Raw genomic sequence first — 13,510 nt, 5'->3', positions numbered from 1 at the left:
AGTTTGTAATATAACTAAATCCTTTCAAGGCTATATTTTAATTCGAATTCTAATACGTAGACGAAAAATGTTTTTTTTCAAATATGAGATTGTTCAGTAAATCTTTTGATTATATTATTTTAGTAATTTATTATCGGCAACCTTCACCCATATTAATTTGCAGCGGGCTTTCTATTATAAATATTTCCACGAATTGAGGCAACACAAAACTCGAATATTAGCGCAACTTTCGGTGTATGCATCTTATTTTCCATAACAAAGAAAACCATTCAAGTTGTTTAAATGCAATAATGTAAACAGCTCAATCAAATTTTGATGTTAGCCTATAAGTGGCGCTTGCCTGTTCACTTAGGTAAAGGAGAAAACATCATTAAATGTTGAATTTTAAATATAGAAAAGCTTTGATAATTTCATTGCCGCACTTAATACAAATAATATTAAATTATTTACTTATAAAAAACCGGTTGATTTATCATCTACTGATATTTTAATACATAAACTTAGACTTTCTGATGGTAAGAATGTCACGTAAAACTGTAAAAGGATCTCGTCAGCTATGCTCAAATAATATGGTAATACAACATGAAGATGTAGAGCTATAAAGAATATAAAGAAATAACATTTTATTGGAATTTTTGGAAAATAAACTACCAGAACGTTAACTGAATGGCTTCTTCCCTGACTGAACATTTAAATTGAAGTTTAAGGCTTTTTCATATTATTTGCTTGTGGGAAACTTTGCGAATAACTCTTCTAACAGCTCAACAAACAAGCTAACAACAAACATTGGAGAAAATAATAGAAAATTAACAAATTCATGAAGAAATAGAATTTCTACTGAAATAGGAAAATGTAACAGGGAATGGACTCAATTAAATGAGTGAATTCAAAAATCACAACACAAGAATAAAATATCGAAACTATTGATTTGAAAAAATTGGTTGATGAAAAGCGGAAAATAATGCAAGTTTATAAGTAAATAAAGTCAAAAAGAGTCATTAGAAATTAATTACTCAAAGCTATCGAAATATTTCACACATAATTACAGAGGTTCAACATAGGAGAATCAACGAATAAACCAGGATTTCTAAGGAGCATCACTATGGATAAACCTCGAAGGAGAAGATTTGCTTACAGAAGCTGTTCAATATTTACTTATCTAAAGCTGCAGTTTGAGCCAATTTAAATTAAGTGCTTAATCCTCAGTCAGTTTTAGAACTCCGTAAGGACAATCCCTTAATTTGATTTTTGGATGCAACTTAAACCTTTGATAAAATTTTACTAGCAAGCTGATTTGAATTGATGAATTGGATACATTGAAATGAGAAATGCATGTTTTTGTAAAACAAAAATTTTATCTGAAAAATAATATAAATGTTATACAAGTTCAAAAAATTAATCAATTTTCAACTAAAAATTGAGCTCAAGAAGTAACCTACACTGCTAATGCAACTGACAACAATAAGTGCATCTAAGCTGTTCGTTCCAAAGTCGACGATATAATTACCCTTATTAGCAAAAAAATATCCTGTAGGTTGAAGTGTCTGAAATAAATTTCATGCGTCTATTAAGATGGAAGGAAAATAAATTTATGAATCTCTTTTTGCAAAACTTTCTGTTATTATATTGTTATTATTATTTATATTTGAATTATATCAATGTTAATAATGTGAGCATATAAGTGACGTGAAAAATCAACGCAAAATAAAATATTTTACTGTTGAAATATCTACTTGCACAATTGTATGGATGCTTTAATTTATTCAGTTTAAAAAGGCCCACGCCGTTTAGTTAAAATAATTCCGATTTCTCTTTTTGCACCAAAAATGTATAAGCGTTTTTTGGGTGAAACGAACTTTAACGTTTCATAAAGTATTGATTTGTTAGGCAACATAACCCGTTACTCAAACACATTTCTCGTAATATTTAGAAAAGTTTTTCAGATATGTTTGTTATTTGATCTAAATAATCAGTAAAAATACAATTTTACATTTATAACAAAATATGTTTCTTTCCTAATAAAAATGCGACCAATTCTAACGACCTAGTTGAAATACTAAACAGCGAAATTTACATTGTAGATTTCAAAACTATCAATATTTTAAAGCAGTTAATTGTTCGGCACCACAAATTCATTAGACAGTAATGAATTTCAAATTGGTCGATTTTCGGGAAATTAAGCTTCCTCAATGACACTAGTTTTAACACTACAAACGCTAATAATTTGCCGATACCTACAATAAACTAAAAAAAAACACTCAAAATTGAGTTTGAACTCTAAAAACGCTTAAAATTTGCAGGAGTTCAATTTTTGTTATCCAAAAAGTTTCGTGCCCGTGCAAATAAGTAAAACGGTACTGAACGTCAAAATTGTACCAAGCACTTCGGGCACGAATTTGCCGTTTGTTAAATTTTTTACACCCAAATCACTGCTAAACTAAAGCTTAGGCACAACAAATAAATTAAAAATTAAACTCGCCGTTTAATCTCAAACTACCCGAACGGGCACGACTTGACGCTAAAAACACTCTATACTTGCAAATGGTTCACATTTTGCCCCAAATCATTGGTGTAGGCGAAGGAGTCGTCACAACAATTACATTAGACAGTGCTGAATATCAAAACTGTGCGAATACCTACGGGCACGACACTGATTTAACGCTAAAAACATGGTAAACTTGTGCCAAATTTCGTATAAAGTGTAAAAACAAGAGATTACGCATCTGCCCAGAATTCACCTAATATATATTTCAAACTTAAAACCAAGAATTTAAAAAAATGCATTTGTTTAAGTCCACTGATCTAAAATTTATTTGCAATAGCGTGATGCTACATTTGCTTGGCGCTAGTTCTGTAAAAAAGGCAAATAAAATATTAAATTCTTAGACAAATAGGTTTTTTGTTAGAGCACGCAGAAAAATGCATAAAAATATACATTTTTGAAAACTGCTTGTTTCTTGCTTTTTGTTTTTGCTTGCTACTGTTTACAATTGGAATTTTCCACCAGAATTAAGTTATCAGAGTAACTATAAAAAGCACAATTAACTACCATGCACATTCGAATCTTAATTAGTTCCATAAAGACAGACTCTTCATATGGCCTTAAGGAACCATGAGAGGTAAATCGGTGAGCGTGGAGGCCAAGCAATTTACTTTTTGCAAAACCCATTTGAAGCGTAATTTTGTTTGGTGTGGTCAAGTTTGAGAAACAACGATTTTCATTCAGAGCGAAGTTAATTAATAGTCTGACTATTCAAAACTGGAACATAGTTGGTTTTCCACGTAATTAGTTCAAACGTTAAAATATTTAACAAGCAAACCGTATTATTGTAATCGTGAAAACGAATAGAAAAGCTCGCTTTTTCAATGTAAAAATGCTTCCGATATTATTGCAGCCGAGGCGGAAAAGCTGAAACAGCATTTTCTCGATTATTGGATGTAAATTAACAATAATATTTCCAACGCGGATTTTCCATATTGCTTATGCATTATTATGACTAAATTAACTGAAAATTTTCCAACCTAAAATGAGAGATGGACTGGGTTTAATTAACTTTATAGCATTACTAGCTTTAAGCATATTTAAAATTCATAGCCCAACACGCTTAATCACATGTACAGGTAATTAATTTAAATATTCAATGAAAGGCCTAAGCACAATTTTTTATGATGTAAATTAGCTCCTACTTCAGTTTTCAGGAGGTTTTTGGCCGACAATGAACTGCAATGTTGAGTTGAAAGTCAAGACTGTTCGAATCAAGTTCATGATCAAACTGAACCAGCCAAACCAAAATGATGTAATATTTTATAAATCGAAACCGGATTACGACATTGTTGGGTGTTAGAAAATTGATTGAATCAGTCCGGTAAAGTTTAATTGTTACCACAGCACTGATGCAGATAATTGAGATTGAAGTTGAAGGATTTAGATGTGGAAATACAGTCAATATTCGTCAATTGTGTCCATTCACTCTGTTTTCCACATTTTCATATTCCTTGGAAGGAATTGTAAAATACTACCACATTTCAAATAGCTTCTAATTGTTCCCTTGAAAAATTTTTTTCACTTGAAATGGTTGAATTCTTCATTTAAAATGATTCATTTAAACGGTATTCAAAAACAATGAAAATGCGTCACGCAAACCACTTTTGCCTACATGTTTATATTGCTTCTCAAGTTTTGATCAATTTTATACAGTATCCGTACGTTGGAACTATATGGAAAACTTATTCATTATATTTAGCTTCATTATTATATGCAAAAGGAGTTGTATAAAACAAAGTGATTCTTCATAGAAAGTTCTGAATGGTCTAAAACCTAAAATGTAACCACCGATTTTCCAGGCGTATTAGAGATTAGTAAAAAATATGAATTTTGCCAACACTATCTTTATTTTTGTTAAAATGTTATTTAAATTCAGCTCAAAAATTGTTATTAAAAATAACTGTAACCCGATATAAATAAATAAACTCATTTACAATTAAAAACAGTTTTTTGAAACATACCGAATACAAATAAAATAGAAAATTTTTGAAACATACTAAAAACAAACAACATTCATACATTGTATGTCTAAAATAACATCGCAAATTTAAATGTGGGTTATGCAATCTAGGATGTTCGGACACACAGTAATGATTAAATTAATCAAATTATACATAATTATCTAATGATATATAAAAATTTGTACAAAACAACAAAACTAATATTTAATCCCAAATAGCTTTAATTGCAAAATCAAATGTAATTTTTAGTTCGGAACAACTTTTTTAATTACATTTTTCGGTATCGTCCAAAATAAAGATACTTTAATTTCAGCAAAACTTATGTTTTTATTTAGATTTTTTGGACAAACCTAGTATACGCCTGAAAAACATTATATTTGATAGTTGCTTTTTAAATTTAAGTCCATGCAGAATTTTTCATAAAACATAACTTTTTTTTAATATAGTAACAAAGTTCCACTTTACGCAGACAAACTATATATAATTAGGGCGTTTTGGCGGAACGTAAATGTAAAATTTCTAAACATAAAGAAAAGAAAATGTAGAATTTTCGGTTAGGCGCTTAGCATTCTTAATATTTCATGTGACCTTTTTGTAAAATACCCGATTTTTACCGGATTTAGTTAAAATGTTCCAAACTAATTTATTTAGAGTCTTCTCGACAGCTGTAAACCACTTACAGATTGATACCATATAACAACACCACATATACTGTAATATACATTGATTATTTAATCACATTGTTATATTTAAAAACATACACATATGGTTTGCCAGAGTAGAGTCTCCTCCAGAGCGCTCAGCGCGCGAAGGAGAAAAAAGATATCCTGAGTGGCCCCCAATTCATTACAAGATCTCACTGATGAAAACTTCGACACGTCGATTCTACACTTTGGAAGATAAAAGGTATCAGAGCGTCTTCAAGTGAAGACGTTCAGAATCAGAGTATCCAATAGGAGGGCAAATCCCATGTGTACGGTAACTTAACTATGTTAGAAAACGTCTCTGTACGGCATCGAGGGCTTTAATGTGGTTAGCCGAGAATGAGAACCACACGATAGATGCATATTTGAGCTTGGATCTAACCAACCTATTAATCATTTTAACCGTACGAGTGGAAATTAAGTCTCTAACAGTACGGGTAAGAAATCAAATTATCCTCATCACTGAGTCTGTTAATTGAGCAACATGCAAATCAAAACTCAATTTCTCATCAGAAAGGATACCAAAATCTACCAATCTACCAATCTACATTTGGATATCCAAATCGACTATTACAACATTAGTTATTCCACTGTTATTTCGGCTGAAATATTGTCTTATCCAGAGCTGCTGACAACTAATTTATTTGAGAGCTGAGTTTAATGACTTTACAAAATGGCAAAACAATTAAGACACGTAAACTGGAATACTTTGCTCATGTGATGCGACATCCAGAAAGATACGGAATTCTTCGCCGTATAATATAGGAAACAACGGAAAATAGTAGGAAGAAGGCGAAGAAAAATATCGTCCTGGCTAAAGACCCTCCGAGATTGGTTTCATAAGTCTACCACATACCTAATTCGCGCGGCAATGAAGTGATAATAGCTAGAATGGTAGCCAACGTTCGGTAGCAGACACGGTACTCAAAGAAGAAGCTAACATAACATATAGAGGATGTGTCGCGAGGTATCCAAGATTCTTCGTATATGACGATTTGACCTTCCCTGAATTTCCCACGGTTCATGAAATAGCGATTCATGAGTATTTGCAAAGAGTGAATTAGGGTTCAGGTTGTCACTTCTCTAAATGTAATATCATTTGCACTTGGTTCTTTTTAAATTCTACCGCATCAATGAAAGAATTGAAAAAAACATCTACTCCTTGTCCCCCAGACAAGCAAGCATACAAAAAAACCCTTACAACTCTTCGATTAACAGATACATTCCCCAAACCGACCTGCGAAAGAGTAATGCTGTTATACTCATTAAAAACTATACATCTTAAAAATTATCCTGGTAGTAGAACAATAATTTCTGCACTTGCTAGACAAAAATTGGTGTAACCGGTATAAGTAGTTCTCCCACAAAATCGTCCCTAAAAAGTTCGTCTTTATGAATGGAGGAATGGAACTTTGTCTTCGTAAAAGCAATTCATATACGTACCAGTTTTCCTTCAAGATAATTTTTATAAATTTAATAACTCTCCATGGTTTCGGTATATGAAAGTCTGCTATTGTTCTTGGAAAATCTGCCTTGATTTAGTGCTTTGAGAGAAGAGGTTGGTGTCTTAGATTTATAGAACCATGTTATTGTACACAACGTTAGTGTGTGTGTAATAAGTGCCGTGTAATCAACATGCATATTGTCTATTTGTTTTATGTGAACATATACCACAGAAGTACAAAATTAAGAAATGCCCTATTTCTTGAGTATGCAAACTTTGGAATACATATTTGCATAAAAAATAGTAATTCTTTTCAGGAATTAAAATCGAAACAGTTCCCTTCTATACTAGTTAGTAAAATGTGAGCTTATACCAATTAATTATGTCTTCATTAAAACAGAACCGGAACTATTTAATAGACATGACATTGCATAAATACTATTATTCGACGTGTCAATGGTAATGTGTTGAGAGTTAATTGAAACAGTCCGTGTCTGAATCGAAATGTCCAAGAAATTTATACCCGCCGAGGGTATTGGCATACTTCATATATGAATTATATGGGTGGTTCCTATTAGCAAAAATTTTAATTTTAACTTTTTCTGCATTCTTACCTGTTTGTGGAATACCAGGGGTTTGAATTTACCGGCTGAAGTTACAAAAAACAATGCTAATAAAAATGAAATGACAATGAGTAATGATTATTCAAGCTGCTTAATGTGATCACCCCCATGCACAAGCCACATTTCAATTCAATTCCCGGCTTATATGCACCGAAAACTTTTTAAGTGAATTTACATTTTTAACTTGTACATATCAAACCTTGTCACCTTTTAATGTATTTAAGAGTTTTATTTCATTTTGGCCAAAACATTTTTGATTAGATACGTGCAAAGGATTGGTCTTATTAATATGGATGAATGGAATAAGACATAATGCAATCGGTCAAGTTTACATTCTCTCGCAATATTTATGAATGAACCTGCACACCTACATCATATTGATAATTGTGAGACCGAGATATTTTAAATGCTGATTAACGTTTCTAGTATAATTCGCTATACCAACGAAGTTAATTCACTTCGTTCAGATAATAGAATAACTTATGAACACTTTCAAAATTGTCACAATCACAAGGCAAAAGCTTTATAGATATAGATAACTGGATAAACGAGAGTGAAACGAATGTGTGTTAATGGAAATAATTATAAATCTATGTGTATACAGTCTACCATTTATACTTAGATTATGCAGTTCAAACGGTGATTTTTTGATTGTGATCGCATAGTTCATTGCATATTTTCTCATAGGATACCTATGTTATTACATTTAACAGTAATCAGTCTAAAACCTTGCAGATTAATTAATTGATCTCTTTTTTTATTGGATTAGAAGGTAGAGTGCCTAGCAAGGGCGGATCGAGCAATCCAAATCGACGATTTGGACCATTAAAACGTCGTTCTAAACCGAATGATTTTGTCTAAAAATCGTATTTTGTAAAATTGAAATCGGTTGAGAAACTTGAATGTCGAAGTTGGAAGGTCTAAAACAAAAGAATATTTTTCAAAAGAATTGTTATCAATGTTTCCTTTGTGGACTTTTTTGTCGCAATTTTTTTGGGAAGCAGCTTTTTGTATTTAGAAATTTTCTGCACAACTCTGTGTTAATATCGGGCCGATTTTGAAATGTTGAAATTTGTTGAAAAATGTACGATTTTATATAAAAACTGCATCTCGGAAAATTGCAATCGCTTGAAAAACTTGGAAGTTATGAGGATTTGAAGGTGGAAAAACGATTTTCCGAACAAATTACTCTGAATTTTTACCTCGATTAACTCGTTTTCAAAATAGAAAATCAGATTGTTTGTAAAGTATGTTCTCGACACATTCACTGTATATAATGAATTTTGTATATATTTATATTGTAAGACTCTAAAAAGCCCATAGACTTGGCCTAAAAAATTGTTTCAGGGCCAAAGTTAATTTTGGTCACCGTATAAATTAAATAAAAGACCTGAAGCGCTGGCTGTTCCTGGAACCAGGCTCTTTTGCTACAAGTTTAACGGCGCATCAAAAGTTTTTCTAAGCCCTAAATGCATTTTTAGGGGAAACTTAATTGTTTAAAAAGATTTTGCAAATAAAAAAAAGTTGATCTTGGACATTTTCGAATTGTTTCTAAATCGCAAATGTGCAAATTTTTTACATAACAGACATAACACAAAACTGCTACTTTTTATTAACATGGTTTCCGCATATAGTTTTGGAGAAAATTGAATTTATTTAATTTTTTAATTTATAGAGACTTAAACTGCCAGCCACATTGTTTACACATTTATTTGCTCCGCAACTGTAGGCAATATTTCAAATAAAAAAAAAATGTCCTGGATTTCCACGGGAATTCGCTAGAGTTCAGGTGTCTTGAAAAAATTGGCATTGGCAAAGGTTTGGGAGATAATGAACTCTGAATTTTGGCAACCGTTCGACTGTTCCATTTGAGCGTACCTCCACTCTTTTGCCCCTACCTTCGTTAAATCTCAAGATACTTCAAAAGTTCCAAAACTACCAAAAAGCCCAAAGGAGTAGCAATAAAAACTATTTCAAACTAAAATTGGATAACGGCGACAGCAAGGGAGTAAAACGAGTTCGGACTCGAGAAGGAAGAGTGTGCACCTTGTAAAAGAATCGTTCAGAAATTAATATTAGTTTAAAACGACTTTAATTCCGAATAGCCGATTTTCCAAGCAAAATATTCTCAGTCAAAAAATTTCCAGTGCATTTAAGGACGAGTAGATGCCCCCAATTTTCTGAACAATATAATTTGTTGCCTCAGAGGCTCCTTTTAAGATCAAATTCCGTATTTAACAGTATTTCCTGCGGTTATTTTTCCATTGCTGTTTCAGAATGATGCGGTACCTTTGATTTCGCTAAGGCAGTACGAAAGCGCTGTTATTAATGACTAGAAGAAGCACTTGGCAAAAATATCTATTTTATGCGAAGTAAATTTTAAAGCATACGAAAATAAGTGCGCTATAGTTTCGAAAAAGCCGTTATATAAAATTCGCCTCATAAAATTCACAAATCTGCACATGCGAGCAGCGTAAATGCTATCAAAGAAAAACTACAACCCTGGTTGCCATCCACTTCTACAAAATGAAATGCTGTACGGATCCAGATCGCCAAAAATTCCCTAAAACGCCGATTTATCTTGATCTGGACCACTTACAGGCTGGAGGGCGCTGAATGACAAAAAATCTGAAATATATCGGTCAGATCCTGGCCCCTGAAACTAGCACTGATCGTTTGGAAACAATAATTTATATAGAGTGTAAAATTTGGCAAAAACAGGCCAATATCTAAATACGTAGTCCAGGATCACTTATAGTCTCTTAGGGCACTATCTGCTAAACCATCACAAAGCAATAAACAAGTTCCACCTACCTTTAGGAATTTTGGTCTGGATTCTGAGATATTTTAACATTTGAATACAGCAAAAAAATTTATTTGCAACCGAAAAACATTAGTGTTGATATATTGATTTTGGAGACTTTTTAAGCAGATGGAATTTAAAGTTTAGTTTAAAAACTAATTGCTGCGGAAAACCTAACTGATTAATCTTGAAAAGCTAAGTGAAAATAATTCAAATTTTTCAAACACTTGCTACTCCTCATGATAGATAAGAACCGATTAATTTAGGGTGTAATTCAGAGAAGCAAAAGTACCTAGCTTTCTAGATTGGACCCCTTTGGATTTCGATAATAAAAACATACTTCCGATATAATTTCCCTACCTCTTTACTACCTTTACTAAATATAAATCCCTCCACTAACATTTTCCTAGTGGATTTTCTTTCGGAAATTCCTTTTTCAACCACTTCGTTTCCGATTTTCCCTTGTTTTGGTTGAGATAGCTGATGTAAATTATTTAAAAAGTATCAACGGATAACCAACAATAATCCAATCTAAACAAAAAGAACCAAAAATTCGAAAAATTTCAAAACTAAATCCAGAATCCAGAACGTTAATCGTCGTTCCTTGTCGATAAAACGATTGTATAAAATACAAGTCAATAATATGGGACTAAAAGCTCTACATCTACATGGCAACCAGGGGCAAAGTAMTGCCAAACTTACCGAAAGCTGCGTCGTGCCACCTGGAAAAACAGAAAACATTGTTTAGTAATACAGAAACTAAGTYAAGTTTAATTAATAATAATAAAAAGAAATAGAAAATGCTCCTTCTTGAAAATGCATCTTCTGAAAAAAACTTCAGTTGCTTCTCGAAAAACCAAACTCCGTTCTGGCTAAAAGATTTATAGATTAGAAATAATGTTTAATGAAATGATGAATGAAATAATGCTTTCTGCAGCTGCTAGCCGATTCTCCATTTTCTACCAATTAATCCTCAAAAACCCTCACACCACACTTGAACAAACAATACATTTTTCACACGACCTCTCCATTTAGCATTCTGCGCAATTTTTATGAAACTGAGTCATAAAGTCAACTTCTATGAAACAGCTGGATGTATCCTGCAAAAGTCATCCAAATAGAAGATCCACATTCAATCTGCACGCCCCATTAAGAGCGGTAGAATCAGTCGCTTTATTTTTGCACAAGTTCTCGGATTAGTTTGTTGCCGAATTTTTTTGGAGCTTCAGTGGCAGGAGAGTGCTTAACTGGACTGGCACATCTCCACGTTCACAAAACCATACCAATTGAAGTAAAGCAAGTCATAACTCGTTTTGTGAGAAGACATGAGATRAAAATTTATTTTTTATTCTGATTAAAATTAATACGACATATAATAATACAATACTTTTTTTTATTATTTTACTATTGTAACTYACTTGTCTTCACTGAACCTCTACTACATGACTCYCCTGGCTTGAAAGTTGAATCTGCCCTTGGTGCCTAGCGAAAAATATGCTCACCCAGACAAACTTACCTACATCCAATTTGTTCTGTGGGTGCTCAAAGCTCTTATTTCTGCATAGTCTTTTTAATAATTTCTAAATGTCTTTAGAAACATTCATTTGTGTTTAACCATTATTGTAACAACTAAAAATGGTTGAAAAATCAGCAAAGTAACCTGATTCTGGAAAATACAATTCAATAAAGAAAGCTGAATCAGAAACGAAACAACACTCAATACACGTTATTAGGTTTTTTTGCATAAATCTCATTGCGGTTAAGCGTTATGTTGAGTTAATCATTTTTAGTTCTTTTATACATGTTGAGTGGGGCAAGGACTTCCGACTTAATGTCGGCACGTTCAAGAAATCAGATGAGATAAAACGATTACGATTTTCAGCAAAATACCCAGTTCAACATTATTTCCAGGAACACCCTGTACAACAACAAATTACACGAACACAGTTGCATTTTAAAGCGTCGGCCTTTGTTTACGTATTAAGCGAGTTCAATAAAATATTATTAAATATATTTGCCTAGCATGTTTTTCTGCATTAAGGATATATCCAATTTACTATTGTTATGAAGGAATTATTTATCATTTGACAGGTACAATTGTGAACATAACTATACTCATCCTAATAATTAAAGACGCTTCACTAAACTTGATGATGCAACATTTAAAGCGATTGCATACGTGCAAAAAAGTGATTAGAAGCCTCTCAGTTTTTGATGATTAATTAAACAAAATTTCAGTATCCCTGGTCACAGTATGGAATAATTCTATTGTTTTTTTTATATAAATTGCATTTCAATGTCACGATCACTAAAAACCACAACGGTGGCAGTGGTGGTGAAGGTTTTTACTGAAGAAGTAAACTGAGACTATGTATGCAAATTTAGTCTATGAATACACGTTGCTGGTTTGTATAGGAGAATGTGACTATAGTGACTATGTGAAATAGTCCATAAGTGACACTGAAATTGATAAATGTTAGATCCTCTGTCCCAATAATGTACTGTTAGAATGGCATTGTTCTTTCCCACGTGATTTGAATGATATTAATTTAAATGCTTCTTGCACAAAATTTGTTTTTACAAGGAAAAAATTAGTCGCGATAACTTCTGATTTTATAGATCAGGATGTGGTAGCCAAATAGAATGTCCAATGTTACCACTACTGGTAATGCTGAAGTTGCAGATTGAGTAAACCGTTTAGTATTTAACATAATTATTATTAATATTAATTAATATAACATTGTACTTGCCTGTGGACAAAAAGTTGCTTAAATGATGAAAAAAATTGTTTAGTGGAACACGAAATTAATGCAATGAGAGCGATACGAAAGATATATATTGCAGATAAAACTTGATCAAATATATTTTTAAATTTGAATTTAAAAATTATTCAAAAACTTCATGATACGATTTCTACAACTGGTTAACGTTCATCATCCTACTTTTGAGACTATTTGAGACCATTTCCCCGCCGTCTTCTACCAAAGGTTGACGTCCATCATATAATAGTCGACTATCATGTGATTTTTAGCAACTTTCTCAATATCTCTGCTTTGGTCACTCTTTCAACCCATGGTTTCTGTTTTTGCTCCAAATTGTAGGTTTTTGCACCCACACTTCAAATCCTTATGATTTGGATTAGGCTACGCAAGAGTTTATCTATTTTTATTAATCTTGATTCTCTTATCTCAACTCTCACTCCAGTCTTATCTATTTGATCTAGAGGTGTCTCCCATTCATAATTTTCCGTATATTGTGTTATGATATACGAGGTGTTAATTTGAAAACTTCCTACCCTTAATATCTTTCTTGCAGTTGAAAATATGAAAACTCGGAAATACCCGCAATTTTATTTGTAAAGGGGACAATCTAAATGAATGTTTTTAGCCTCCTTGTTCCAACCCCCTAGGAAGGATGGAGGTCACCCTTA

General features: G+C 32.4%; 1 protein-coding gene across 1 annotated transcript in view; it reads left to right on the top strand.

Annotated features, from left to right (window-relative positions):
• The window catches only part of LOC125504164 (probable sphingolipid transporter spinster homolog 3), an 82,891-nt gene that overhangs the window by 1,119 nt on the left and 68,262 nt on the right, over positions 1 to 13,510 (top strand). The gene's annotated exons all lie outside the window — the stretch shown is intronic.

The sequence above is a fragment of the Dendroctonus ponderosae genome, unplaced genomic scaffold, assembly GCF_020466585.1.
Source record: "Dendroctonus ponderosae isolate FM_Combo_2020 unplaced genomic scaffold, Dpon_F_20191213v2 Dpon_F_20191213_4, whole genome shotgun sequence".
NCBI classification, from domain to species: Eukaryota; Metazoa; Arthropoda; class Insecta; order Coleoptera; family Curculionidae; genus Dendroctonus; species Dendroctonus ponderosae.
The sequence above is the reverse complement of the archived record's forward strand: the minus strand, read 5'-3'. Positions and strand labels throughout refer to the sequence as shown.